Genomic DNA, 26,050 nt, shown 5'->3' on the forward strand with positions numbered 1-26,050 from the left:
CTTCCCGGACCAGGGCTCAAACCCGTGTCCACTGCATTGGCAGGCGGACTTTTAACCACTGTGCCACCAGGGAAGCCCTGTATATTTTAAGTATGTAAGTGTGCATCCCTAAATGTGAGTTTAGTTTTTACCCCTTTTGAACTGTATATAAATGGAAATTCACAATATATAGTCTTTTCTAACTTCTTTCCCTCAACATTGTGAAGTTCATCTATGTTGTTGTGTATAAGTGTAGTTCATTCTGTTTTCATTGCTGTTAAATATACCAGTGGATGAATATACCACAATTTTTGTTGATGGATATTTGGGTTGTTTCCAGTATTATTATGAATGTATGGAAATTGTGGCTAATATAGCTAATTATGAATAGTGTTTGTATGAAATTCTTATACATGTCCCTTGGATGTAAAGTCCTAGGAGTACAGTTGCTGAGTACCCTAATTCTTTTTTTTTTTTTTTTTTTTTTTTTTTTGCGGTACGCGGGCCTCTCACTGTTGTGGCCTCTCCCATTGCGGAGCACAGGCTCCGGACGCGCAAGGCTCAGCAGCCGTGGCTCACAGGCCCAGCCGCTCCGCGGCACATGGGATCTTCCCAGACCGGGGCACGAACCCGTGTCCCCTGCATCGGCAGGCGGACTCTCAACCACTGCGCCACCAGGGAAGCCCCCTAATTCTTAAGTTTAAGAGGAGGGGATGGGGCAATAAAGGAGAAAATGAGAAATAGATCAATTTTGAACTTCTGTTTATTGACAAAATAGATTAAGAGGAATAATAAAATTTTATTTCACACTTAAAAAAATTTTTTTGAATGCTTTATCCCATTTCCCTAACTTCCTGATCTAATTAATAAGCAGATTTAAGATATGTAAGGAATGAGGTTCTTTTCCATGTCTTTGTATCAATCATATACATAAAGAAATAAGTAGTGAGTGGGTGAACAGAGCTGGGTTCATCACAGGAGCTTAGTATGTTGATTTATGACTGAGCAGAGGGCAGAAAACAAGTCAGCCCCACAGAATTGAGGAAGAGGAGACTTGAACCCACTATTAGGCACTGCAGTTAAAATTCTATAAAAATGACTATTGCACTTTGCTGCATGAATAGAAAATTCCCATTTAAATATTTATTATATTCTGTAAGAGCAATACCATAATTGTCTTGAATCTTTCACTCCAGTAATTTTCCCCACTAAGTCTACCATCCCTTTCTCCTTCTTCCTCCTCCCTGATACCTGGAAGAGCTTATTGTCATTCTCATTTGACGTCACCTTTCCTTTATTCCTTTCATTGGTTTAAACTCCATAACTTTTTAAAAAAAATATTGCTTATATGCCTGAGTATAATGTGTTTATTATTATTTTTTTAACATCTTTATTGGGGTATAATTGCTTTACAATGGTGTGATAGTTTCTGCTTTATAACAAAGTGAATCAGTTATACATATACATATGTTCCCATATCTCTTCCCTCTTGCATCTCCCTCCCTCCCACCCTCCCTATCCCACCCCTCCAGGCGGTCACAAAGCTGATCTCCCTGTGCTATGCGGGCTGATCTCCCTGTGCTATGCGGGCTGATCTCCCTGTGCTATGCGGCTGATCACCCTGTGCTATGCGGCTGCTTCCCACTAGCTATCTACCTTATGTTTGGTAGTGTATATATGTCCATGCCTCTCTCTCGCTTTGTCACAGCTCACCCTTCCCCCTCCCCATATCCTCAAGTCCGTTCTCTAGTAGGTCTGTGGCTTTATTCCTGTCTTACCCCTAGGTTCTTCATGACTTTTTTTTTTCTTAACTTCCATATATATGTGTTAGCACACAGTATTTGTCTTTCTCTTTCTGACTTACTTCACTCTGTATGACAGACTCTAGGTCTATCCACCTCATTACAAATAGCTCAATTTCGTTTCTTTTTATGGCTGAGTAATATTCCATTGTATATATGTGCCACATCTTCTTTATCCATTCATCCGATGATGGGCAATTAGGTTGTTTCCATCTCTGGGCTATTGTAAATAGAGCTGCAATGAACATTTTGGTACATGACTCTTTTTGAATTATGGTTTTCTCAGGGTATATGCCCAGTAGTGGGATTGCTGGGTCATATGGTAGTTCTATTTGTAGTTTTCTAAGGAACCTCCATACTGTTCTCCATAGTGGCTGTACCAATTCACATTCCCACCAGCAGTGCAAGAGTGTTCCCTTTTCTCCACACTCTCTCCAGCATTTATTGTTTGTAGATTTTTTGATGATGGCCATTCTGACTGGTGTGAGATGATATCTCATTGTAGTTTTGATTTGCATTTCTCTAATGATGAATGATGTTGAGCATTCTGTCATGTGTTTATTGGCAGTCTGTATATCTTCTTTGGAGAAATGTCTATTTAGGTCTTCTGCCCATTTTTGGATTGGGTTTTTTTTTTTTTTTTTTTTTTTGAGCTGCATGAGCTGCTTGTAAATGTTGGAAATTAATCCTTTGTCAGTTGCTTCATTTGAAAATATTTTCTCCCATTCTGAGGGTTGTCTTTTGGTCTTGTTTATGGTTTCCTTTGCTGCGCAAAAGCTTTGAAGTTTCATTAGGTCCCATTTGTTTATTTTTGTTTTTATTTCCATTTCTCTAGGAGGTGGGTCAAAAAGGATCTTGCTGTGATTTATGTCATAGAGTGTTCTGCCTATGTTTTCCTCTAAGAGTTTGATAGTTTCTGGCCTTACATTTAGGTCTTTAATCCATTTTAGCTTATTTTTGTGTATGGTGTTAGGGAGTGATCTAATCTCATACTTTTACATGTATCTGTCCAGTTTTCCCAGCACCACTTATTGAAGAGGCTCTCTTTTCTCCACTGTACATTCCTGCCTCCTTTATCAAAGATAAGGTGACCATATGTGCGTGGGTTTATCTCTGGGCTTTCTATCCTGTTCCATTGATCTATCTTTCTGTTTTTGTGCCAGTACCATACTGTCTTGATTACTGTAGCTTTGTAGTATAGTCTGAAGTCAGGGAGCCTGATTCCTCCAGCTCCGTTTTTCGTTCTCAAGATTGCTTTGGTTATTCGGGGTCTTTTGTGTTTCCATACAAATTGTGAAATTTTTTGTTCTAGTTCTGTGAAAAATGCCAGAGGTAGTTTGATAGGGATTGCATTGAATCTGTAGATTGCTTTGAGTAGTAGAGTCATTTTCACAATGTTGATTCTTCCAATCCAAGAACATGGTATATCTCTCCATCTATTTGTATCATCTTTAATTTCTTTCATCAGTGTCTTATAATTTTCTGCATACAGGTCTTTTGTCTCCTTAGGTAGGTTTATTCCTAGATATATTCTTTTTGTTGCAATGGTAAATGGGAGTGTTTTCTTGATTTCACTTTCAGATTTTTCATCATTAGTGTATAGGAATGCAAGAGATTTCTGTGCATTAATTTGTATCCTGCAACTTTACCAAATTCATTGATTAGCTCTAGTAGTTTCCTGGTAGCATCTTTAGGATTCTCTATGTATAGTATCATGTCATCTGCAAACAGTGACAGCTTTACTTCTTCTTTTCTGATTTGGATTCCTTTTATTTCCTTTTCTTCTCTGATTGCTGTGGCTAAAACTTCCAAAACTATGTTGAATAAGAGCAGTGAGAGTGGACAACCTTGTCTTGTTCCTGATCTTAGTGGAAATGCTTTCAGTTTTTCACCATTGAGGATGATGTTGGCTGTGGGTTTGTCATATATGGCCTTTATTATGTTGAGGAAAGTTCCCTCTATGCCTACTTTCTGCAGTGTTTTTATCATAAATGGTGTTGAATTTTGTCAAAAGCTTTCTCTGCATCTATTGAGATGATCATATGGTTTTTATTCTTCAATTTGTTAATATGGTTTATCAGATTGATTGATTTGTATATATTGAAGAATCCTTGCATTCCTGGAATAAACCCCACTTGATCATGGTGTATGATCCTTTTAATATGCTATTGGATTCTGTTTGCTAGTATTTTGTTGAGGATTTTTGCATCTATGTTCATCAGTGATATTGGCCTGTAGTTTTCTTTCTTTGTGACATCCTTGTCTGGTTTTGGTATCAAGGTGATGGTGGCCTTGTAGAATGAATTTGGGAGTGTTCCTCCCTCTGCTATATTTTGGAAGAGTTTGAGAAGGATAGGTGTTAGCTCTTCTCTAAATGTTTGATAGAATTTGCCTGTGAAGCCATCTGATCCTGGGCTTTTGTTTGTTGGAAGATTTTTAATCACAGTTTCAATATCAGTGCTTGTGATTGGTCTGTTCATATTTTCTATTTCTTCCTGATTCAGTCTTGGCAGGTTTAAACTCCATAACTTTTATATTACCTATGATTATCTTCTATCTTTGTTTTTTCTTGATATTGAATATCAGTTTAGCCTGGGTGGTAAAATGTTTCCAAGGGATTAAAAAAAAAAAGTTTTGCAATTTTCTTCCTTCAAAGTTTTAACTCATTTTCCTTGTTTTGGGAAGGCAAACACTGTAATAACCCAAAGTGAAAAAAATGCCAGCCCGTAATTTACAGACTCTGACTGAGAGCGCTGATGAGTCATGCTGAATAAGGACAATGCTCCTGTCTCATCTCAGCGGATAGCATTTCCTGTCAGTCCTCACAACTCTCTCCATAAAGGTTTGCCTAACCCAGCATAATGTAAAATGTCATCCTAGGTGCAGCCTAATCGCACAATTTCCTTTCTGCCTAGGAAACAAATGGAGTTTCAACTTAAGCCCTCAGCTAATGTGCAGCTTCTTGATATCTAAATGTTCACTTATAAATTTGTTTTCAAAACTCCCCTGCTCACTCTTTTGGAGGTGTCTGACTCAGTAAAGCACGACTCAGTGAATATTTATAAACGTGCAGGAATGCTGCTCACCACTCACTTCTTGGCATCTCCCTGGAGACTAATAAAAATGGTCAGCTATTGAGACCATGCACAGTGCGATGGTAAATACCGTGTGTGGTTGTGAAGCTCTGACACTTGGCTACTAAGCTCTCTTATCCTTTTGCGGACATCTTTACTCAACAGGGCAACTCTGGAGCATCTAATATCTGAGGAAGAAACCAAGTATTTTAACATTGTTTTTCTAATTATTCAAAAACACATACATATTTTAGAAAAGAAATGATTAAGAAGATGTGCCCTGCTAGCTTCCAGGGCTTCTGTTCTTTGCTCTGTGGCTCAGTCTGACTTTTGGCAACTGAGTGCCTGGAAGGAGGCCCTGGATGCCAAGAGATGAGTGGGGAACCAAGGGTAAAATAGTCCTCATTTACTTACATAAAGAAGTGAGCATACTTACCTTGGTCTTTTTTTTTTTCTGATGTATAGGTTATCTTCTCCATCCTTTTAGGATTTTCCTGGTCAAACAAACAAATACGTACCCACCCTCCCCAAAGCAAACCAAATTTCAGTAATAATAGTTTTAGTAAAAAAGTGTGTAGCATATTCACATATCTATCTTCCTCGACTTAATGATGGGTTATAATAAACCCACAATAAGTTGAAAATGCCATTAAGTTAAAAATGTATTTAGGGACTTCTCTGGCATTCTAGGGGTTAGGACTCTGTGCTCTCACTGCCCAGGGCCTGGGTTCAATTCCTGGTCGGGGAACTAAGGTCCCACAAGCCGTTCAGGGTGGCCAAAAAAAATAAAAAATAAAATAATCCCCCTCAAAGCATTAAAGACCTTTGAATTAAAAAAAAAATGCACTTGATAAACCTAACCTACCAAACACCACAGTTTAGCTTTGCCCACTTTAAACGTGGTCAGAACACTTCCCTAAATCTGCAGTTGGACAAAATCATCTCGTGGAAAACCTATTTCATAATAAAGTGTTGAAGATCTCCTGTAATTTATTGAATACTGTACCGAAAGTGAAAAACAGAATGGTTTTATGGGTACAGAATGGTTGTATGTGTATCGGTTGTTCACACTTGTGATTTCATGGCTGGCTGGGAGCTGTGGCTGCCTGCCTGCCGGCCAGCATCACAAGAAAGCATTGGACAAGCCTATCACCAGGAAAATATCAGAATTCAAAATTCGAAGTATGATTTCTACTTAATGTGTATCGCTCTCACACCATTGCAAAGTCGAAAAATTGTTAAGTCAGGGAACACCTGTAATGAACTCTTGCAGCCATTAATAATCACATTTCCCAGGAATATTTAACGATGTTCAAAAATGTTTATCTTGAGTAAAAGAAGTATTATCTCAATTTTGTAAATATATATGTTAAATCCTACCTTTTGTTCATATGCATGCGTAGAAAAAACTTATGAAAGATATCCAATGTTGACAAGGGTTAATTCCATGTGGTGGGATTGATTATAGGGGATTTAAATTTTTTCTTCTCATGCATTTCTTTCTTTTCTAAAATAAGTATGTGTTTTTGAATAATTAGAAAAACAATGTGAAAATACTTGTTTTTCCTCAGATGTTAGAAGCTCCAGAGTTACCCCATTAAGTAAAGATATTCCCAAAGGAGTGGCTTATTGGCTAAATGGCAGAGCTTCACAGCCATGTGGGGCAGCTACCATCAAAAATGGAGCTCTTGTAAGTCCACATGTGAATCCTTGAATCAGTTTTGGGAACCACTGCATTACGTGTGTAATTTTATTAAACTTTTGAGAGGGCCAAGTCCCAAATTCGTGGAGATGTTCAAAGGGGGGTTTGGAGAAAAAAAGAAACCCTAATTGCTCCACAGCTTCATCCAGGGTTGCCTGGTTCGTTGAGAAATTGGTATAAAACAATGTAACTATCCAACTGGGGGCTACTCCGAGACTAGAAAACATTATCTTTCCATGAAAGCAATACACAGTTCTACACAATCTTGCTACACACACTTAGTACCTTAAAGATAGTGACAATTCATACGAGTCTGAAGCTGTATGAAGCTCAGAGCTTCACTGATTGCTCAGTCTCAGAAACTATCCTTAATGAAAATTTTTGGGTAACATTATCTTCACCTTTTCATCAGTGGCTTTTGTTTGTTTTTCTAAATTATTTTAATGCTACTCTTTTATAGTTGTCTTCTACTGTCAGCTTCTTCTAAATCTTTTTGGAAGTTAAGAGAGATACAAGCAACAAATATACAAGCATATGCTTTGTACTTGCTTTGTTTCTTGTATATAGGATGTATTTTTATATAATGATAGCTTATTCCATAAGAATGAAATAAGTATAAAATATTTTAATTTTTCCAATTTGGCTTTGGGTATTCAATTTTTGCATTAAAATGTTGTCACCATTTTAAGTTCTTTTGATCCTTTAATTCACTGCTGTTTTATAATAATTTAAGGCATACATAAATTAGTTTCTCTAGTTTGCCAAGAACATTTTGAGCATTAATTTGCATTTTTATTGGTTAAATAAAAGCAGAAATTAAATTACTGCAAAATTCTGCTAATGAGTTCTTGATTTATAGAAATGAGCTGTGCTATGAGAAACACAAATCATTAATTTAGAGTTTAAGGTAGAGAAGGTAAAAATTTAAAGAAAAATTTATAGCTTTTATATTATTGAAATATACATATTATTGTACGTTTTTATGCACTCTATTTCCTGAAATTTGTGACATCCTAAAGTATAATTAAAGAGTTGTTAATTTAGATATTTAGGTATGTCTTAGTCATCTCAGGCTACCATAACAAAATACCATAGACTGGGTGGTTTAAACCATAAACATTTATTTCTCACAGTTCTGGAGACTGGGAAGGTTACGATCAAGGTGCTGGCAGATTCAGTTCCTGGTAAAGGCACTCTTCTTGGCTTGCAGATGGCTGTGTTCTTGGTGTGTCCTAACATGGTGGGTGGAGGTGGGGAGTGAAAAGAGACAGAAAGACAACTTGGTCTCTTTACTTCTTCTTATAGGGACACTAATACCATCATGGGGGATCCATTCTCATGACCTCACCTAATTATCTCCTAAAGCCCCACCTGCTAGTACTATCACATTGAGCGGGTGGTTAGAGCTTCAACTGAAGAAGTCTGGGAGGACCCAAACATTCAGTCTGTAACAAGGTACTTATGCTCTAGCGTGGGGACTCTAGTCTTTTTGACAAGTGTGTCTACATAGCACATAGCTAAGTGAAAGAATCATTGTGTTTGTGGGAGTTAGAGTGACGAGAGTTGTTTTTTTGACATAGTGTGGACAAAACCCTTTTTCTTTCAGAAATACCCTTGAAGAGAGAAGGGTCAGTAGATTTTAAGGGGCAATTGACCATAATGAGCTTCAAGATTAAGGTGACAGATAGAAATCTCTTTGACACTATCACTGAGCAACTGAATTAGCCATTGAACAACTTAATGTTGCCCAATTGAAAGATTCTCTCCACGTGGATGAGATAAGAAATGGTCTTATCTAATCCTCTATGAATTTGTTATTCTGTTATTTATAGCCCAAAACATCTTAAATGTTGCACAAACACACAGTCTTTCTCTCTTTTAATAAATTAATTTTTTCTAAAAACAAAATCCTAACGAACATAGTATTTCAGGTTTTGTCAACCCAAAAGTGGATCATGGACAGATTTCTGCATGAATAAGTTTATTCTTACCCATTATTTAAATGGTTATATAATATTCGATCGACTTAATGTGTGTATAGTCAATCCCCTAACTTTGTGTATATAGGTCACATTACATTTTTCACTAATATAAACAGCATGTAAAACGTGATTCAGGTGGCTACCTGTTTGCATGAATACATGCTTATTTACTTTGCATCTATTTCAATAAGTAGAAATGCTAAGGCATATAATTGTGATGTTAAAGTAATGATTCTTGAAAGGATTATCTATATTCACTGTTTTCTCTTTAGAAAGAGAAAACATCCTTTTTGTTTCCTGTTCCACTGAATTTTGATTTCCATCTGAATTTTTTCCACTGAAGCTATTCTTTCTAAGGCTAACTTGATGACATCCCAGTTTTTATCTTACTGGAACTCATTGTGGCATTTGAAATTGTTGACTACTTCTTGAAGTTATTTCTTTTACTTTCTGTAAACCACTTTTCCTTGTTCACTTTCTGTTCTTTGGATTGTTCTTTCTAAGACTTCTTCCTTGGCTTTTATGCTACTCTCCATATTTTACAATGTAGAGAGCACCAAATTTTCATCTTTGGACTTCCATTCTTTTTACTCTTTTCATGCTGTACCTTAGGATGGACAGGTGTGGGGCTTAAGTGGCATGTCAGCCTTCAAATCTCCTTGCCTGGGGAAGTCCCCATTTGTATGAGCGATGAGGGATGATCTGGAGAAAGAGGATAATCCCTCTTGATAGACAGGACATGGATGAGTGACCTCGACTTAGCAAACTTGGTGTTTAATTCTGGGTCTTTGGGTAAGTGGTGTAAAGGTGGAGGAATGGTGATGATCTATCCACGATGCTAGAAGTGGTATTCAGGGGCAAGGGCGGTGTCTTGTTTTCACATTAGGGTCTGGCAGGATTAGAAGTGGTAAAAAATCATTGCTTCTGTTTCCTCTTTCTTGGGCCTCTGTAGTCCCCTTGGTTCCCCCCCATTTTTCGATTTTGGTTTTCCAAACTCCAGTGAAATTTGTGAGTCCTTGATACAGGTTCAGCAAGGTCCTTTTCATATTAAGTTAACTAGAAATTCTTTTGCTTACATTCAAGAACTCTTACTGGAGGAATTCCCTGGCAGTCCAGCGGTTAGGACTTGGCACTTGCACTGCTGGGGCCTGGGTTCGATCCCTGGTTGGGGAACTAGGATCCTGCAAGCTGTGTGGCGTGGCCGCACACAAAAAAGAACGCCTACTGGAATAACACAGACTTTTATTGGTGATCTTATCTATACCCATGGCTTAAACTACTACTTGTTGATGACTTCCAACTCATAACTCCATAAATCTCTACTGAGTTCCAGGTCACTGCATCCAAATGCATACTGTATATTTCTATCTAGATACCTGTGGACACCACAACTTGTTAAAAAATGAACTGTTTATTTCTCTTCCAAATCTTCTCTGCTCTTCTATTCTCAGTCTCAGAAAGACAAGGGAAAAGAAGTATAATACAGAAGAATAAATGAAATATTGTCATAAGATAAGGGCCATGAAAAATAAATCAGGGAAAGGGTAATTGAGAATTTGGGGGAAGGGGGGTAATTAACATTTAAAAAGAGTAGTGAACGTAGGTCTTACTGGGGAGTTAACACTTAGGTAAAGACCTGGAGGAGAGAAGGGAGTTAGTCAAGCAGACGTTTGAGGAAGGAACAGCCCAGGCAATGAGACCAGTCAGTGCCAAACCCCAAGGCAGCGTGTTAGGAATAGCAAGAAGGCCAGTGTGGCTGGTGCAGAGTGAGTGCAAGGGACAGTATTAGGAGATGGAGTCAGTACTTGAGGAACAATAGCAAAAGGTGCTGAACAGAGAAAGTGACAAGATCTGGCTTGAAGTTTAAATAGGTTCTCTTTGGCTGTCACCCAGGTGGAATTCTGGAAATTACTTTTGACTCTTCCTTTTCCCTTAACTCATGTTTCCAAACTACCACACTAGCCATTCCAGTTCTTTCTTCTTAACATCACTTGGTTTGGCCGTACTCTGCATCTCCACTCTCACTGCCTTATTCCCCTAGCCCCTCTTTCCTAGATCAGCGCAACTGACAGACAGTGTGATGTACTCTTGCTATTGCTGTAGTCAGGCCTTTTTTTTTTTTTTTTTTTTTTTTTTTTTTTTTTTGCGGTATGCGGGCCTCTCACCGTCGTGGCCTCTCCCCTTGCGGAGCACAGGCTCCAGACGCACAGGCTCAGCGGCCATGGCTCCTGGGCCCAGCCGCTCCATGGCATGTGGGGTCTTCCTGGACCGGGGCACGAACCCACATCCTCTGCATCGGCAGGCGGACTCTCAACCACTGTGCCACCAGGGAAGCCCTGTAGTCAGGCCTTTTGAGTGAATGAACGTATTTTATAATATGTTTCCGTTTCAATAGTACTTTTTAATGTATGCCATTGGAATTATCTTGTACTTTCCAAAACATGAAAAGAAAGGTTATTAACTGCCACACTTTGTGTGTCATCCTTGTCAGAGTGGTGAGGTGATCCACTAACACTTAGAACATACTGGGAAAGAAAATTCTCAGATCTCTGATCTTCTTGCCTATTAAAATAAACAAAGATGGTCTACTTTCCAGAGGAAAAATCGTCTCTGTGTGCCATGTGGTTTTCAAACTATATAGTCACTAACACTACAGAGTTCCGGTTTATCTCATAGCACTTCTAAGGGAGGTATTCTAATATAATATCTTAATTTATGGGGTTTGCAAAAGGAAACAGAGTGGCATAATCTCAGATTTAAAATTGTGGCATTGGTACTCATACCATATTGTAAGAATACATTATAAATGTCATTAATTTGCCTTCCTTATTTAATTAGAAGTCTTAGCCTGTATTTCTTCCCGATCTCCTCAGATTTATATTTTCTCTTTTTTGCAGCTGAACTAGTCTAGTTAAAAGTTTTGTGTTTTTAGCAAAATTGTTCAGTATTGTCTCAACAAACTTTAAGGACAACCTCTTGTGTTCGAATCTTCTAATCTTATATACAACATAATATTAACTGGAATAAGGACAGTCTGGGGTCGATAATCTATCAATCAAGAGCCATTCTTCCAGGGATTCCATGAGTTAGTGCTTTGAAAACATATATTCATGTTCTCTCCTTCTCTACCTCCCCCTGTGTTACTCCGTCTCTCAGTCTCTCTCTTTCTCAGTTTCTCTCTTTCTGTGTCTCTCTCTTCCCTCCCTCCCTTGAGTCCACTCCCTTTTGCATTCATCTTTCATCTTCCACGCAGCTCCAGGTGATCTTCCTTGTATGTGGCATTCTCTTTTCCCAGAATATCCTTGTTTTTCAAGACCAAACTATTTATCCTTTAAGAATACAGATCTTCCTCAATTTATGATGAGGTTACATCCCAGTAAACCCATCGTAAGCTCAAAAATATCATATGCTGAAAATGCATTGAATACAACTAACCTACTGCACATCGTAGCTTAGCCTTGCCTACCTTAAACATGCTCAGAACACTTCTGTTAGCCTACAGTAGGGAAAGAGCCTATTTTACAATAAAATATTGACTATCTCATGTAGCTTCTTAAATTTTGTACTGAAAGTAAAAACCGGAAGGGCTGTATGAGTATAGAATGGTTGTGAGTGTGTCAGTTGTGGACCCTCGTGATCGCGTGGCTGAGCAGGAGGGTCACGAGAGAGGGCAGGAAAAGATCAAAATTCAGAATTTGAAGTATGACTTCTACTGGGTGCACGTTGCTTTCGCACCATTGTAAAGTCGAAAACTCCTCAGCTGAAACATCATAAATCCCAGACCATCTGTAAGATCAGACTAAAACAATTATTCCTTTTCCATGAAGACTTCCCGGCCCTACCTGCCCGCTGCCGCTCTTTTGCCACATCTGGGGCATCTTCCTCTATAAATACTTGGTCATGCCAAATTCAGATCTGCTTCAGGAGAACCTGTCTTATTCATTTCTGAAACCTCACTCTGTATCGTGGCTCAGTGTATGTTGGTCGAATAAATGAAGTGTTAGTGAAGAAATTTCCTGAATGGTTGATTATCCAAATTTTAGTGTTGTCAACAACTATAGCAAATTTTGATTTCCAAAATGGCTTTTCTCTGCCATTTAACTTGATTTTAGATATCAATTTCTGCGGTGTCATGGAACACAGAGTAATTTTGAATATAGAACTTTAATATGCTTTAATAGAAGCATACTAAAGGTAAAATTAAAGGAAAAAACGATGTTCTTGCTTCTAAATTACTGACTCATCAGTCTTCTGCATATCCTCTCACATCTGTGGTCTGGCTTTATTCTCAGTAAACGGCAGGTCTGGGACTCCCAATCTAATACCCTAGATGAGGACCAAGCTGATTTTGGGCACAGATATTTTGCTATTATAGTTTTTAATTTCTCTCTTTCACTTAATTAAATCCGGTTTAAGATTAATTTTAGAATTTATTGATTGTTGACCCCTTAGAATTATTATTAAAATAAATTTAGAATTTATTATCTTTAATTCCTTGGAATTCGTTTTTTTATTGCTTAGATTAAAGCCTATGTGCCAATCTTGATGACACTGATTTATATTCTAGAGTGCATGTGCTCCAAAGAAACTTTTATTGTGATATTCCCACACAACCAAGGTGAAAGGAATAGGGCCTTGAAGATAAAATTCCAGAACCAAGTGTTATAAACAGGGCTGCATCTTAGATCTCCGTATTTAAAATTTTTGTTTTCAAAACTCAGGCCAGTTTTTAGAAGAATTGAATATATGTTCCTCGCCATATTACAGCAAATGTTTATTTCTTTAAAGTACATATTTTGAGTATTGGAAAAGATTCAAACCAGCATGTTACATGTTCTCCAGTGGTCCATCTTTTTTTAAAATAATATTTACTGGAATATAGTTGCTTTACAATGCTGTGTTAGTTTCTGCTGTACAGCAAAGTGAATCAGCTATATGTATACATATATCCCCTCTTTTTTTGGCTTTCCTTCCCATTTAGGTCACCACAGAGCATTGAGTAGAGTTCCCTGTGCCATACAGCTGGTTCTAATTCGTTATCTATTTTTTATATAGTAGTGTCTATATGTCAATCCCAATCTCCCAGTTCATCCCACACCCCCAATTCCCCCCTTGGTGTCCATATGTTTGTTCTCTATGTCTGTGTCTCTATTTCTCCAGCAGTCCATCTTAATTCACAGATGAAACGGCCTTTCATGTATGTAGGACAACAAATCAAATTATTTGGTTTTATAGCTACATATGAACTTTGCCAGTTAGATATCTGGTAGCTAACATAATGTATATGGATTTACTCCTAATCAGTAGCCCTGAAAGGTGAAAGACCAAACTTTAAACTTAGTTTCAGGTACCTTTTTTGCAAAGTAAACATATCTACTGGCTTAGCAGCTTAAAACAACCACCATTTAATAATTTCTCAAGACTCTGCATGTGGGCTGGGCTCCACCAGGTGGTGGTTCTTCTCTACATGATGCTGCCTGGCACTGGAGTCCTATCAGGCTCTCCTGGGCTGGAATCTCAAGGTGGATCACTAACATGACTGCTAGTTGGTCCTGGTTGTTTACTGGATCACCTTGCTTCTCCTCCCTGTGGCTTCTCTTTGTGGATTGGTTTTGTCAGAACATGGTAGCTACATTCCAAGAGGATGTAAGTGGGAAGGTGCCCATCTTCTTAAGGCCAGGACTAAGAAGATCTCTTCCATTGCATTCCATTGGTCACAGCACCCTGGTACAGGCGAGGCCTCTTTACAGGGGAGGTGAAATCAACTCTACCTCTCAGTGTGGAAGTTGATTTACAATGTTGTGTTAATTTCTGCTGTACAGCAAAGTCATTCACATATATATATGTGTGTGTATATATATATATATATATATAAATATATTCTTTTTCATATTCTTTTCCATTATGGTTTATCTCAGGATATTGAATATAGTTCCCTGTGCTATACAGTAGGACCTTGTTGTTTTTCCATTCTATATATAATAGTTTGCATCTGCTAATCCCAAACTTCCAGTCCGTCCCTCCTGCAACCCCTCCCCCTTGGCAACCACAAGTCTGTTCTCGATGTCTGAGTCTGTTTCTGTTTCCTAGATAAGTTCATTTGTGTCATATTTTAGATTCCACATACAAGTGATATCATATGGTCTTTGCCTTTCTCTTTCTGACTTATTTCACTTAGTATGATGATCTCTAGGTCCATCCATGTTGCTGCAAATGGCATTATTTCATTCTTTTTTATGGCTGAGTAGTATTCCATTGTACATATGTACCACATCTTCTTTTTCCATCTGTTGATTGGATATTTAGGTTGTTTCTGTGTGTTGTCTATTGTGACGAGTGCTGCTATGAACATAGAGGTGCATGTTTTTGAATTATAGTTTTGTCTGAATATATGCCCAGGGGTGAGACTGCTGGATCACATGGCATTGGTTGTGTTATTTTGGATGGATTATTTAACTTCACTAAGCCTCAGTTTCTTAAATTTATGAAATGAGCATAATAATATTTGTTTTTCATAGGGTGCTGCGAGGCTTAAACAAAATGATACATGTAAAGCTCTTAGCACAGGGCATGGTACAGAGTAAGGATCCAATAAATACTTAATTATCGTTATCAATATCATTCTAAGTAGGTCAGTGAGTACCAAAAGGAGTAAACCCATGACCCTGGATTCTCTGAGCTCAAACTCGCTATTAAATTAGATCACCAGAAATCTAGATTCTTGGATTAAATTACTGAAGTCTCTGATTTTGAAGTACTCAAACTATGATAGAATAGGATGCTTTCAGGTTGAAATCAGGTGTTTATATAAGAAATGGGCAGGAAGAAAGTTTCATATACATATGTTCCAACCTAACTTTTGGAAGCAGTGTTCACTGTGGGTCCAGGCTAAGGGGCAACATATGTTGGAGTTTTCTCTCTTGTCCGTTGGTTTCCCACTTGCCCATAAAAATTGCTTCCCTCCTGGATGGCCTTTTAGCTTGTCTTCCTGATCCTCTGTTCCTTGTTCTTTGTTGTCTCCTTGTTTCTCCATTCACTGGGTCTTTCTTCTCTGATTCTTACCTACTTGAATACTCAGGCCACGATATTGAAACTTACCTGGATGTGTGCTTTAGGACTGCTAACCCTGCCCAGGCCAGTGTATCTGTCAATTAGGGAAGCAGAACCACTATGAAGGTTATGGAATAAGGGACTTTTAGGAATAGGTTTACTGGAAAAAAGTGGGGAAATAAGTATCCAAAGGGTGAGTTAGAGGGTTAAAAAAAGGTTTCTAACCAGTTCTTCTGAAACATTGGGAGGACAAGTTGGAACTCACAAAGGACTCTGGGAAGCCAGGCAGGGCCAGCTGCTGGGATGGGTCCTTGTAGGGGGTCTGGTGCGGTCAATAGAAGGCTGTTACCTCTGTGTCTGGTGGTGGTTCTGGGGTGGATGTTGATAAGCAGGCTGGCATGTGGGAAGAAGAGATGAACTGGATTGGAAGAGAATGGGGGAGAAGCTGGAACCCACCAGCACCTCTGCTTTGTCTCTCTCCACATCTACCTACACTGACCTTTGGGGAGTCTGGGTGCTACTTCACTTCCAGCATCCAAATCTCAATTTTTCTTTTGACCAAATATAAGAAATCCTATAGGGAAGGGGTTCTGGACGATTTGGCTCCAGTTTAGCCAAGTGCTAAGTACCATCCTACTTAACTTTTATTTTTTCTCATCTGTATATTTTAATGTACTCAGAACCCATCCCCAGGCTTTGCCCTGTGGGGCCCATACTCTCCTAGTGAGGAAATTGGACAATATGCTTCTGGTTACAAATAATGCTAGTTATGTAGCTCATCTTGTTTTTCTTCATTCTTTGACTTCCAGGGAATTCAAGTAAAATTTTGTGCCAGGAAACAGTAACTTTTTTTTTTTTAAAGTACTTTCATCTCTATGATTTGTTCTCATAATATGGCTTTATGTTAAAATTTTTACTTTGTATATTTGTTATTATTACATATTTAAATATATAAAGATATTTATATTTTAAAATTCTTTACTTTTTTTTTTAATTTTTTTTTTTTTTTTTTAATTTACCAGGGGCTACTCTTTGTTGTGGTGCGCGGACTTCTCATTGTGGTGGCTTCTCTTGTTGCGGAGCACGGGCTCTAGGCGCGCGGGCCCAGCAGTTGCAGCATGTGGGCTCAGTAGTTATGGCTCCCGGGCTCTAGAGCGCAGGCTCAGTAGTTCTGGCGCACGGACTTAGTTGCTCCGCGGCATGTGGGATCTTCCCGGAGCGGGGCTCAAACCCATGTCCCCTGCATTGGCAGGTGGATTCTTAACCACTGCGCCACCAGGGAAGCCCTAAAATTCTTTACTTTTAAACATAGGTAACACAATCACATAATTCAAATATCCAAACTTATAAAATGAATATACAGTGAGAAGTCTCCCTGTCATCCTTGCCTCTATGTATTGAATTTCCATTCCCCCATTTCTTATTGTTCTTGCCAGAGTCTTTTTTTTTTTTTTAACATCTTTATTGGGGTATAATTGCTTTACAATGGTGTGTTAGTTTCTGCTTTATAACAAAGTGAATCAGTTATACGTATACATATATCCCCATATCTCTTCCCTCTTGCGTCTCCCTCCCTCCCACCCTCCCTATCCCACCCCTCCAGGTGGTCACAAAGCACCAAGCTGATATCCCTGTGCTATGCGGCTGCTTCCCACTAGCTATCTACCTTACATTTGGTAGTGTATATATGTCCATGCCTCTCTCTCGCTTTGTCACAGCTCGCCCTTCCCCCTCCCCATAACCTCAAGTCTGTTCTCCAGTAGGTCTGTGGCTTTATTCCTGTCTTACCCCTAGGTTCTTCATGACATTTTTTTCCCTTAAATTCCACATATATGTGTTAGCATACAGTATTTGTCTTTCTCTTTCTGACTTACTTCACTCTGTATGACAGACTCTAGGTCTATCCACCTCATTACAAATAGCTCAATTTCGTTTCTTTTTATGGCTGAGTAATATTCCATTGTATATATGTGCCACATCTTCTTTATCCATTCATCCGATGATGGGCAATTAGGTTGTTTCCATCTCCGGGCTATTGTAAATAGAGCTGCAATGAACATTTTGGTACATGACTCTTTTTGAATTATGGTTTTCTCAGGGTATATGCCCAGTAGTGGGATTGCTGGGTCATATGGTAGTTCTATTTGTAGCTTTTTAAGGAACCTCCATACTGTTCTCCATAGTGGCTCTACCAATTCACATTCCCACCAGCAGTGCAGGAGTGTTCCCTTTTCTCCACACCCTCTCCAGCATTTATTGTTTCTAGATTTTTTGATGATGGCCATTCTCACTGGTGTGAGATGATATCTCATTGTAGTTTTGATTTGCATTTCTCTAATGATTAATGATGTTGAGCATTCTTTCATGTGTTTGTTGGCAGTCTGTATATCTTCTTTGGAGAAATGTCTATTTAGGTCTTCTGCCCGTTTTTGGACTGGGTTGTTTGTTTTTTTGTTATTGAGCTGCATGAGCTGCTTGCAAATGTTGGAAATTAATCCTTTGTCAGTTGCTTCATTTGCAAATATTTTCTCCCATTCTGAGGGTTGTCTTTTGGTCTTGTTTATGGTTTCCTTTGCTGTGCAAAAGCTTTGAAGTTTCATTAGGTCCCATTTGTTTATTTTTGTTTTTATTTCCATTTCTCTAGGAGGTGGGTCAGAAAGGATCTTGCTGTGATTTATGTCATAGAGTGTTCTGCCTATGTTTTCCTCTAAGAGTTTGATAGTTTCTGGCCTTACATTTAGGTCTTTAATCCATTTTAGCTTATTTTTGTGTATGGTGTTAGGGAGTGATCTAATCTCATACTTTTACATGCACCTGTCCAGTTTTCCCAGCACCACTTATTGAAGAGGCTGTCCTTTCTCCACTGTACATTCCTGCCTCCTTTATCAAAGATAAGGTGACCATATGTGTGTGGGTTTATCTCTGGGCTTTCTATCCTGTTCCATTGATCTATCTTTCTGTTTTTGTGCCAGTACCATACTGTCTTGATTACTGTAGCTTTGTAGTATAGTCTGAAGTCAGGGAGCCTGATTCCTCCAGCTCCGTTTTTTGTTCTCAAGATTGCTTTGGCTATTTGGGTTTTGCTATTTGGGGTCTTTTGTGTTTCCATACAAATTGTGAAATTTTTTGTTCTAGTTCTGTGAAAAATGCCAGAGGTAGTTTGATAGGGATTGCATTGAATCCGTAGATTGCTTTGAGTAGTAGAGTCATTTTCACAATGTTGATTCTTCCAATCCAAGAACATGGTATATCTCTCCATCTATTTGTATCATCTTTTATTTCTTTCATCAGTGTCTTATAATTTTCTGCATACAGGTCTTTTGTCTCCTTAGGTAAGTTTATTCCTAGATATTGTATTCTTTTTGTTGCAGTGGTAAATGGGAGTGTTTTCTTGATTTCACTTTCAGATTTTTCATCGTTAGTGTATAGGAATGCAAGAGATTTCTGTGCATTAATTTTGTATCCTGCAACTTTACCAAATTCATTGATTAGCTCTAGTAGTTTCCTGGTAGCATCTTTAGGATTCTCTATGTATCGTATCATGTCATCTGCAAACAGTGACAGCTTTACTTCTTTTCTGATTTGGATTCCTTTTATTTCCTTTTCTTCTCTGATTGCTGTGGCTAAAACTTCCAAAACTATGTTGAATAAGAGTGGTGAGAGTGTTGCCAGAGTCTTTTAATGCCTATAGAAGAATACAGATTTATTTTAAATGTGTATATATTTTGTAAATACATACATACAAAATAAATACCTACAAATGTATTTTATTTCCACCTATTTTTTACTCACATGGTAGACTGTCAAGTATATATTTGGAGACCATGGGAGACCTTTCCATATATATATATACATATACATATACACACACACACACACACACACACACACACACACACATATACATAAGAGTTTTCTCTTCCTTTGGGAGTAGGCTGAATGTAAACCATAAATTGATACATGATGAGTCAACTATGAGACATATTCCAAAGTTCAATAAAATAATTTTTGTTTCATTTGTAGAGTTGAGTGGTATATACCATCATTTTCCTTTTCCTCATCGCAATGTAATTAGCCATATATTTTCCTCTGGAATCAATGGCCATTCATTTATTGCTTCTGGCTCACTCATTATCTCTCTGCCCCAGTTCTTAAGTCAATCATGAAATATGTAAGATCCATCTTCAAAAGTAAATGGTCTCCAATGATTAAATCTCCTATAGGCACAGTTGTCAGTGTGACTGGGGTAAATCCTCAGAACCAAGGAAGGCTAGCCTTTCTTTTTTTTCTTTTTTTAAAAATTGGAGTATCATTGCTACACAATATTATATAAATTACAGGTGTACAATAGAGTGATTCACCATTTTTAAAGGTTTTACTCCATTTACAGTTAGTATAAAATATTGGCTATATTCCCTGTGTTGTAATATATATATATATATATATATATATAATTTTAACATCTTTATTGGAGTATAATTGCTTTACGATGGTGTGTTAGTTTCTCCTTTATAAGAAAGTGAATCAGTTATACATATACATATGTCCCCATATCTCTTCCATCTTGTATAACTTACTTTGTACATAATAGTTTGTACCTCTCAATCCCTTCCTCATATCTTGCCCCCCTTCCCTCTCCCCACTGGTAACCACTAGTTTGTTCTCTGTATCTGTGAATCTTCTTCTATTTTTGCTATATTCACTAGTTTGCTGTATTTTTAGATTCCACATATAAGTGATATCATACAGTATTTGTCTTTGACCTGTTTCACTTAGCATAATGACTTCCAAGTCCATCCATGTTGCTGCAAATGGCATTATTTCATTCTTTTTTACGGCTGAGTAATATTCCATTATATCTGTCTATCTGTCTATCTATAAATGTCAATGGAAATTTAGGTTGCTCCCATGTCTTGGCTATTGTAAATAGTGCTGCTATGAATACTGGGGTGTGTGTACTTTTCCAGGAGTAAGATTGCTGGATCATATGGCAATTTTTTAGTTTTTTAAGGGACATCCGTGCTGTTCTCCATAATGGCTGTATCAATTTACATTCCCACCAACAGTGTAGGAGGGCTCCCTTTTCTCCACACCTTCTCCAGCATTTGTTATTTGTAGACTTTTTGGTGATGGCCATTCTGACTGGTAAAGGTGGTACCTCATTGTAGTTTTGATTCACATTTCTCTAATAATTAGCGATGTTGAGCATCTTTTCATGTGTCTTTTGCCCATCTGTATGCCTTCTTTGGAGAAGTGTCTATTTAGGTCTTCTGTCCATTGTTTGATTGTTTTTCTTTATTATCGAGTTGTATGAGCTGTTTGTGTATTTAGGAAATTAAGCCCTTGTTGATTGCATCATTTGCAATTATTTTCTCTCAGTCTGTAGCTTGTCTTTTCATTTTGTTTATGGTTTCCTTTGCTGTGCAAAAGCTTATGTGTGATTAGGTCCCATTTGTTTATTTTTGCTTTTATTTCTATCGCCTTGGGAGACTGACCTAAGAAAACATTAGTATGATTGATGTCAGAGAATGTTTTGCCTATGTTCTCCTCTAGGAGTTTTATGGTGTCATGTCTTATATTTAAGTCTTTAAGCCGTTTTGAGTTTATTTTTGTGTAAGGTATGAGGGTGTGTTCTAACTTCATTGACTTACATGCTGCTGTCCAGCTTTCCTAGGGGGCTTCTGTTCATTGTACAAAAACAACCCTAATTGGTAATACAGGTAGTATAGTCATAGATGATAATAAATGGAGATCTATTCCACATGTAATTTGAACAAACAGAACCTCAAATCAAGGACAGTATGAGCTCAGGATTTCAGTTGAACTAAAAACAGATGACTTCATGCTTATATCCCAAAATATTCTCTATTAATTGTGTATGTACATTTTATAGCCAAATTTGCCCTTTTTATGATTTCCCCTCAATGTTTACTTATTTATAAGCAATAGGTTTTTTTATATGCTACCTCTAGCAAACTGTTCCCTTTAATTATTCAAAATATTATTTCCCTCTTTATGTCCATTCAATAGAAAGATGAAAGTGATGTTTCTTTATAGAAGGCAAAGAATTTGTAAAGACATGTCTTTCTTAGTGCTCTGAAAGGAAGCAATTTTTTAATTCATGGCATAAAATTAGAATTCAATGAGGAAAGTCAGATACAGTGATTCCAAAGTAAAAGAAGTATTTTGATTTTCCAAATCCTCAGCTTTTTGTTAGCACTCATAATTGCTGTTAAAAAAAAAGGAATTTAGTTCTTACAAGTGCTGTGAGCTAATGCCCTTGTTAGCTGAAAGGCATGGGCCTGGAGTCAGAGAGTGACTGTAAATTAGTTTAGGCAGGTCTCCACTAGCAATCCAGGCTGTATTCAAGACTCAGTGCATCTCAGCTGGCCTATTCATTCACAGGGAAGTCTGGTTTCCAGGGTGGCCATGTGGGCAGGCTAGGAAGATATACCGGAAGTGCTCGGGGCTTTCCCTCCTGCATGCTAATTGAGTGCAAAATCACAGGCCCCAGATGCTGGTTCTCACAGCAACCCTTTGCATTTTCTGGGTCCAGCTTCCGTATAAAACCTCGAGGTGTGTGATTAAAATCCTCCTTGGGGAAAAGAAATGTCAGACAAAAGTTACATGCAGAGAGCAGATTTGAAGAGTAGCAGTGAGTCAAAGATGGATACCAGGGAGAGGCAACTTGGATTTCCTCCAAGTGCAGGGGTGAGGACTCTCTAGATCGGGCTCCAGGTCACCTGCTCTTCTCCTCATGCTGTGGCTGTGTCACCCTCTCTCCGGTCAAATCAAAAATTGCTTTCTTCAATAAGGATTTTATGTGCAACAGATTTTCCCTAAACACCCAGCACTGTGATGACTGCTGTCATGGGAGAGCAAAGAAATCTTAGGCGCAACGATTAATCTCAAGTACATTGCAGGCTTGTTGAAGAGATAAGACAACTAAAAAATCTGATGAGACAGGTGGTAATAAAATATTTAAATGATGTAGGCTGGATGGAATATATCACAGGAATTTAGACATACTGTTAGATGAGTTAAAAGTGATGCGGTTATAGACTAGACTTTATGGGATTTTTGTGTGGAGAGAGGATGAATAAACAGGGCAGTTGGGTCCCTGTCCCCACTTCCCTAACATCTAGCCCACTGATCTTGCCTCCTGTGAACGCAGCCCTGGCCCAGTTTCTGAGCCACCCTGAGAGGAGCATTTCTGAGGTTTTATCTGCTGCAAGGTTTTCAGATCTCCTTTGCTGCTGAACAGGTCCAGAATATGATGTCCTGGTGATAACTAGAACACTCCCTTATTTCAAGATTTGCATATTTTGTGTGTTAAATTGTGTCCCTTGTCCCCATCTGTCCAAATATGTTGAAGTCCCAACCCCTGGTACCTGTGAATGTTACCTTTTTGGAAATAGGGTCTTTGCTGATATAATCAAGTTACCATGCGATCATAATGGATTAGGCTAGACATTAAATCCAATGACTGCTTTCCTTATATGAAGGAAATTTGGACACCGAGACACATAGAAAAAAAAAATGCCATGTGAAGAGACAGAATGACACAGGGGAACACCTCGTGGAGACAGAGGCAGGGATTAGAGAGATGAAGCTGCAAACCGAGGATTGCTGGCCACTGCCAGAAGTGAGGAGAGAGGCAAGGATCCTTCCCTTGAGCCACTGGAGAGAGCACGGCCTTGCCAGTACCTTGGCCTCCGACGTCTAGTCTCCAGAACTGTGAGGGAATAAACTTCTGTGGTTTTAAGCCACGCAGTCTGTGGTTATTTGTTATGGCAGCCCTAGGAAAGTAATACATATGAATTTTGAGAACAGTCAAGAGTTTGCTGCAATTTTTTTCTAGCACCAACCTATTTTTATTACCAAGATTTCTTTTTGGTGGCTCTTTGCAACGATCACTTTATATACCATTGATGAGGTCAGGAACAATCAAAACAGTAGACTAGTTAAAGGAATGATAGTTTCTCTCTACAGTGTTTGCTATGTAATCATTAAAATTAGGTAGAGATATTTCAAGTTATGGAAATGATATATCTTTGAGTGGGAAAGGTAAGTTACTAAACAGTATGTATTATAATATTTCTTATTTTAAAATATACATGTATATAAAGATACTTTCATAAGTGTGGAAAGGAATATGTCAAAAGGCAAATAGTGGTTACCTCTGGGTCATAGGATTATAGGTAATTTCCATATTTACTAATATCAATTTTCTATTTTTCCCAAAGAACAGTTATTGTATGATCCAAAGTTATTTTAAACATTGTTTCATGGCAAATTAATGCAGTTTATACTCACCTGCATCTTTCATGTGCTAAGCTTTTCTCTTTGGCTTTGTTTTAAGCACAAAACTACGCCTTAAATTGGATTATCTTTTACTTCCTCCAGCCAAAAAAATCAGGATGTCTCCTCTACTTGTAAAACAAGATTGTTTCAGTGACCAAATGAGAAATATCTGATGGAAATATGAGCATGCATGTCATTTGCTGTTGCTATTTAAACTCGGAACATTTGAAACATTTAAACAAAATTATGCTTGGAGCCTTCCCTGTTAAATTGGATTATGTTGGCAATCATCTTCTCTCCTTTTCTTAGAAACCACTACACAATGAATTGTTCCTGGGCACAGATCTCATGGAATGAACTTCCACAAAAACTTAAGTATCATTTCCAACGTCCTTGATCTGGAATTTGGGTTTTGCTAAGACATGGGCTCAATCTACTTCCATTTATTTCTCTGCAGGAGGGAACCCCCTGACCCTGGCAGGACGTGGGCTCACTGTTCAGTAACCCACCTTTTGCTTTTGTTTCTTTATCTTGCCACAGCTAGAAGTCTCCCTTCCAAGCCTCCTTTCTCACCACAGTTATTTTTTTCCTCTTTTTTAAAATTGAAGTATAGTTCATTTACAAGTTTGTGTTAGTTTCAAGTGTACATCAAAGTGATTCTGTTATACATCTATCTACCTATTTTTTCAGATTCTTTTCCATTATAGGTTATTACAAGATATTGAGTATATCTCCCTGTGCTATATAGTAGGTCCTTGTTGTTTACTTATTTTATATATAGTAGTGTGTATAAGCTAATCCCAAACTCCTAATTTATCTCTCCCCTCCACATTTCCCCCTCATCTGCTATTCCCTTTCCACCACAGTGGTTCTTAACCTCTTCTGAGTCATGGACAGAGTTGAGAATCTGCTGAAGACCATGGGCTCTTTCCTAGAAAAATGTTCAGATGCATGAAATATTCACGTACAATTTCAGGGCCTTTCCATGCTCCTTGAAGTTTGCTTTGTTCCCATGGCTGCTGGGTTAAGACCGTCTAAAATTGACTCCCATCCATTGTAGCACTCAAGTCACATGTAAGTTCCCCTTCTGCCCTGAGATCTGTCTGTCTCGGTCAGTTCAGACCACATGAATCCTTTCTCCTCATACGTTTTCGCCACTTATGTTTGGTAGGACTTATTACTCATATCGCCTTATCCCATTTGTAATAAATCCTGTGTTTGCCTTGATTCTCTCCTTGAAGATGAGGACTCTCTATTATAATTCTTTATATTCCCTACAGTGTCTGGAGAAAATGTCCTTACCCGTGACAGCTTCTTTTCAAATATTTGCTAATGCAAAGTTCCCTTCATATCTAATTTTTCTACTCTTAAGTTTGTAATTTTATTTTTGAGGTTTTAGATATGATTTTAGGATGAAGCCCAAAGATTTGATAAATGTATAATTTAGATATTCATGTAGTAGGGTGATATAAACATCTAGTTTGGATGCAAATGGACCAGGGTTTAAATACTAGCCTTGCCACTTACTAGCTTTATGAGCTAAAAATCTTCTTAATTTCTCTTAATTTCCTTTCTATGTGTAGAGAGAGTAATACTCACACAGTTTACACGATGAAGATTAAATGACTATTTAAAGAAACTTGCACAGTACCTCATGTGAAGCTATAGCTATTATAGCTATAGAAGCTATAGCTATTATGATTCTTTTCAAAACACGCAGTTTCATTTTGCATTATGCAGTTACTCTTTCTGACCGGTAAGGGGGGAACGAAGCTCATTTTTTTTGTTGTATTCCCAAGATCACGTCCAAGGATAATGTTTATTTCCAAAAGCTAACTACATTTTCCTAGGCTGTCTCCAGTCATTTTAGTTATTAAAAAATCTTCAGACAATACCTGGGTATTCATATTTCTTCATTGAAAGGGAATTATTTTCTTCCCATCATCTGGCAAGAAGTGAAAGTCATATTCCCTTCTTTATTATTTTTGGCTATATTGGGTCTTCGTTGCTGCTCACGGGCTTTCTCTAGTTGCGGAGAGCAGGGGCTACTCTTCATTGCGCTGTGCCGGCTTCTCTTTGTGGTGGCTTCTCTTTGTTGCAGAGCAAGGGCTCTAGGTGCACGGGCTTCAGTAGTTGTGGCTCGCGGGCTCTAGGGAG

The sequence above is a fragment of the Tursiops truncatus genome, chromosome 13 (genome assembly GCF_011762595.2).
Source record: "Tursiops truncatus isolate mTurTru1 chromosome 13, mTurTru1.mat.Y, whole genome shotgun sequence".
NCBI lineage: Eukaryota > Metazoa > Chordata > Mammalia > Artiodactyla > Delphinidae > Tursiops > Tursiops truncatus.